This window comes from Petromyzon marinus, chromosome 8 (assembly GCF_048934315.1).
Source record: "Petromyzon marinus isolate PM22_M1 ecotype Great Lakes invasive population chromosome 8, UKy_Petmar_22M1.pri1.0, whole genome shotgun sequence".
NCBI lineage: Eukaryota > Metazoa > Chordata > Hyperoartia > Petromyzontiformes > Petromyzontidae > Petromyzon > Petromyzon marinus.
Genome location: NC_133674.1, coordinates 1,324,398 through 1,329,867, shown reverse-complemented (window position 1 = coordinate 1,329,867; position 5,470 = coordinate 1,324,398).

Here is a 5,470-nt window from a genome sequence, read left to right as displayed (position 1 = left end):
CTAAGCGGAAGTAGCAGCGGGGGAGGGGGGCGGGGCATGGGGGGTGAGGGGGCGGGTCACGAGGGGGGGGGCAGGGGGGGCAAGGGGGGGGTGAGGGGGAGCATAGAGGGGGTTCGTTAGGTGGAGAAAAAGGGGGGGCATGGGGGGTTGTGAGGGGGCATGGGGGGTTGTGAGGGGGCATGGGGGGTTGTGAAGGGGCATGGGGGGTTGTGAGGGGGCATGGGGGGTTGTGAGGGGGCATGGGGGGTTGTGAAGGGGCATGGGGGGTTGTGAGGGGGCATGGGGGGTTGCGAATGTGGAGGGGCGGGGGGGGAAGGGGGGTCACGAGGAGGGGCAGGGGGGGCAGGGGGGTAGCGAGGGGGAGGGAAATGGCGGACCATGGGGCGTGGTCGCGAGGGGGGGCAGGGGGGGAGGAGCTCAGGTGTGAGGGGGAGGAGCTCATGGCTCTGACGTCACGGGGGCGTGGTTACCTTGGACCACCCCCGCGTCTCGCGCCACGTGCTTCCGACTGGCAGTTTGGCCGTTAGAGAGACGCGGACCGACCCCAGAGCAGGAGTGGAACCGGGCTGTGGGTGAGTGGTGGCGGTGGTGGTGTGAGTCTCTCTGTGCGAGTCTGTGTGTGTGTGTGAGTCTTTCTATATGAGTCTGTGTGTGTGTGACTCTCTGTGTGTGTGTGAGTCTATCTGTGTGAGTCTGTGTGTGTGTGAGTCTCTCTGTGTGAGTCTGTGTGTGTGTGAGACTCTCTGTGTGTGTGACTCTCGGTGTGAGTCTCTGTGTGTGTGACTCTCTGTGTGACTCTCTGTATGTGTGAGTCTGTGTGTGTGTGTGACTCTCTGTATGTGTGAGTCTCTGTGTGTGTGTGTGAGTCTCTGTGTCTGTGTGTGTGTGTGTGAGTCTCTGTGTGTGTGTGAGTCTCTGTGTGAGTCTCTGTGTGTGTGTGAGTCTCTGTGTGAGTCTGTATGTGTGTGTGAGAGTCTGTGTGAGTCTCTGTGTGTGTGAGTCTGTATGTGTGCGAGTCTCTGTGTGAGTCTGTGTGTGTGTGGAACGGTCGTAGAGCTGACAGCGCGCCGCGCTATGAACCCGGCGACCCCGAGTTGGATTCCCTCTAAAGGCCAACAGCAGTAACGATTATCTGAACCGGTGCTGGGCCTCCCCTAGATCGACTCAACCTCGAATGAGTACCTGGTGTGGTGTGTAAAGATCGCCACTGGGGAGACAAAGGCGGCCGGGCGTGGTGCTGGCAATCCAACCCCCTCGTGTGTCGTGCCGGCCTTCATACGTACTGCTGGCTAACAGCACTTGCCCCTACAGCCTGTTAAGTCTCTACGGGGATCTTTGTCTTTGGTGTCCCATACTGGCAGGGGGAGGAGTGGTGGTGTTAATGTTGGTGGTATTAGTGGTGGGGGTGCTCGTGATGGTGGTGGTGTTAGTTGTGTTAGTGATGGTGGTGTTAGTGATTGTGGTTGTTAGTAGTGGTGATAGTGGTGGTGTTACTGGTGTTAGTGATAGTGGTGTTGGTGTTGGTGGTATTAGTGATGGTGGTGTAAGTGAGGTGATTGGATGCCATGGTGGTCCCCATCTTTAAGAAGGGAGACCGCACAGACTGTAACAACTACAGGGGCATCTCACTCCTCAGTGTGCTGAGAAAGGTCCTGGCAAGGATTATTCAACACTGCCTTACCAGGCATGCTGAGGAGAGGCTTGCGGAGCCCCAATGTGGTTTCAGGAAAGGGTGGTCCTGCACAGATGCCATATTTTCTGTCCGTTTGCTAAAGCAGAGGTGTAGGGAATTCCAACAAGACCTACATCTCTGCTTTATTGACCTGGTAAAGGCCTATGACACCATCAGTAGGCCTGGGCTCTGGGTTCTTCGTGCTTTCGGAGTCCCTGATCCGCTGCTCACGATCTTTAAGGACCTTCATTATGGTGAGCGGACCCGGGTAAAACTACATTGCCGGGAGTCGGAGCCATTCCCTGTTCACCTTGGGGTGCGACAGGGATGTCCTCTGGCTCCAACATTATTTAACATCTATTTCGACCACGTAGTTCATGAGGCCTTCAGTAGCTGTACCGGAGGAATTTCCATCTGGTACAGATACAGTGGGAGGCTGATCAATGCCCGGATGCCGTCAAGGGATGGCTCCCTATTGGTCAACCACGTTATGTATGCCGATGACGTGATAATTGCGGCTCACTCAGAGGAGGAGTTGGAGGCGCTGCTGCTAAAACTGGAGTGTGCCACTAAGAGGTGGGGCCTTACCATCAGCCCCACCAAAACGAAGCGCCTGCCTGAGTATTTTGTACCATCGGGCACTCCACCTCCACAACTCCCAATCGGTAAATGGGGCAGTTGTGGAGAGAGTGGAAAGTTTCCCATACCTGGGCAGTGTGCTCATGACCATCTCCGGTTTAACAGCAGAGGTCTCACTCCGAATCAGTCGAGCGGCATTATCTTTTCAGCAGTTGCGTAACGCTGTGTGGAAGCTACCTGGTCTGTCGCTCCACACGAAGCTTCGGGTCTTCTCAGCCACAGTCATTCCCTCCCTTCCCTACGCTTGTGAAACGTGGACCCCCCTAATGGAACATCTTTGCCGGTTAGAAACGTTGAGGCTGGCCTGCCTCTGATCAATCCTGGGTTTAACCAGGCTGGATTGTGTGAGGAACTCACAAATCCTCGAAAGATCTGGACAAAGCCTCATCAGTGAGCTCCTCCGGCAGGCAAGGCTGTGTTGGCTGGGCCATGTAGCCCGCATGCCCAATCACCGCATGCCCAAGCAGCTTTTATTTGGCCGGATCGAGGGGGCTGAAGGGACGCAGCACGGGCTAGAGAAGAGATAGAATGATTTGGTACAGCAGGATGTGGAGCTGAGTGGACTTGCCGATAACTGGTACCAGCTGTGTCAAGATCGGCCTCTGTGGAAGAGGCTCGTGAAGGACGCTACTGGGCAGTTGGAGGCAGTCGCCCTCCAACAACAACGGAGAGCGCAGGAACGACGCTCACAACAACGAGCAGAGCGCCGGATGGCTAAAGCACAGCAAGTTGGCACAGTAAGGGGCACAGGTGGTGCATCAGCCAGTCATCTCACTCAGTCGACCTGTGGCACCTGGGTCTGCCCCGTGACCTCCTGCCAGCGGGCGGGCGTTCGACACTTCACGTGGCCTCAAGGTGCACATGGCCTGGCACAAGCGTCGTGGTGACATCACCGCCACTTAGTGGCGAATGGCGATTGTTATTGTTGGTGTTAGTGATGGTGGAATTTTTGTTGCTGGTGTTAGTCGTGGTGGTGTTAGTGATGGTATTATTGGTGCTGGTAGTGGTGTTCGTGGTGGTCTTAGTGGTGGTGTTAGTGTTGGTGGTATTATTGGTGGTGGTGTTAGTAGTGGTGTTAGTGATGGTGTTAGTGGGGTAGTGTAGCAGTTAGCGCGCTGCGCTAAGAACCTGGCGACCTGGGTTTGATTCCCGCTCACAGTCAACATTGGTGACGATTATCTGAACTGGTCCTGGGCCTCACCCTAGATTGACTCAGCCTTAAATGAGTATTTGGTGCGAGGTGCAAACATTGCCACTGGGGAGACAAAGGCGGCCGGGCGTGGTGTTGGCTACCCACCCCCTCGTGTGCCGTGGCGGCCTTCATAGGTGCTCGCGGACAGCACTTACCCCAACAGTCTGTTAAGGCTATACGGGGGATCTTTGTTCGTGGTGTTAATTGTGGTGTTAGTAGTGGTGTTCGTAGTAGTGGTGTTCGTAGTGGTGGTGTTCGTAGTGGTGGTGTTCGTAGTGGTGGTGTTGGTGGTGTTAGGAGTAGTGTTAGTAGTGGTGTCCGAACAGAGGAGCAACGCTCACGACAACAACCTTTGAGCCGGGCATCTAAAATGCAGCAAGTTGGCACAGTCATCTCAGTCAGACAACTCATGGCACCTGGGTCTGACCTGTGACCGCCTGTCAGTGAGCCTTCGGCACTTCACGTGGTCTCAAAGTGCACCTGGCCTGGCACAGGCGCCGTGGTCACATCACCGCTACTTAGTGGCGAATGGCAGTTGTTGTTTTTTGTATTTTTCGTATTGTGTGACTGGTGAGGATGTGAGTCCGTGTTGATGAGAGTCCGCATTGTGACGTGACGTGGGTTTAGACGTGGGTGTGTCATGCCCCTTCAACTCTGCGTGTCCCTTGCCTCTGTCTGCCGCTCTCCACGCAGAGACCCGGACCGCGCGAGAGACACCGTGAGCTCTGAGCACCCTCGTCTGCAAGTTGCTACCATGGAGGTACATGTGGCTCCTCGACTCGTGTGGTGAAGTATGGGTGGACGTGTGTTCTCCCCTCTGCGTGTGCCTACCTGTCACCTGTATACCTGGGTGTGCTTCTCCTTGCCCGCCTAAGTGTGTGCGGGTCTATCAGAGTGTCTCTCCGAGATCCTGTTGGTGTACGTGCCCGTCTACGCGTGAGCATCTACAGCGCTGTTATCTATCCACTGATGGATGAACGCCTCCCTCCCTGAGACCCTACTACCCCTCACATCCTGTGATGGAATAATCCGCCAAGCGCCGATTTCGTCGCACCATCTCTCTGGCGGCTCTCCTCTCTGATGTGTTCTGTTCCTTGGTTGTCGCTCCGTTATTATTCTTGACCGTGAGCCATTGTTGTCCCTCCTAGCCATGGCTCGTCCGGCCCGAGTCCCACTCACTCCTCTTAACAGTTTGAACGATCCCATTGACCTGCGTGTGACCTCGAAATCCACACGTCTTTCATTGTAAATCCAAGCATGGCAACTGATATTGGCCAAATATCCCAACGCTGAGAACTGGCAACATCTCGGCAGGACCCTCCTGAATGTGGAGCCCAGGATGTCAGAGATGCTGGCTCAGTGCTCGCCCACTGCACTTGCTCCAACATCTTAATCAAGCCCATGTGGTGGACCTTTGTTTTTGTGTGTGTAGATCAGCCGAGCTGGAGAGGCTCGGAGTAACGGCGAGTCTTGCACCACGTGGAGTGCGCTGTCCTCAGCGCGCACCGGCTCCATCCACAGCAAATCGCCACAAGGTAAGAATAGAAATGAGTGACGTCAAGATGGCCACGCTGAATGGTGGGACATCACGACGGTCATGTTTCAAGGGGGACGTCACAGTGACCATGATGCATGGGGGACTTCATGGTGGCCATGTTGCATGGGTGATGTACCGTTCGAATTTTGCCGTTCTCTGGTCTAACACCGACGAGACAAGGTCATAAAGAAGGCTGTCTCTGGTGCGGGCCAGTCAGTTTCAAAGACAATGCCCATATATTATCGGAGCATGTTTGTTTGCATATTTTTCAACAAGTACGTGTGGTAAATGCAGACTTGATGCCTTGCAAAAGGTATCTATTTGGTGTTTGAACATATTAACACCTGTTTTTGTGCCAGAAATGGTAAAAGCTATTCTTATTTCATAAAATCCTTCTTGGCATACCTGTGTTATATTTATCTAATTCGTT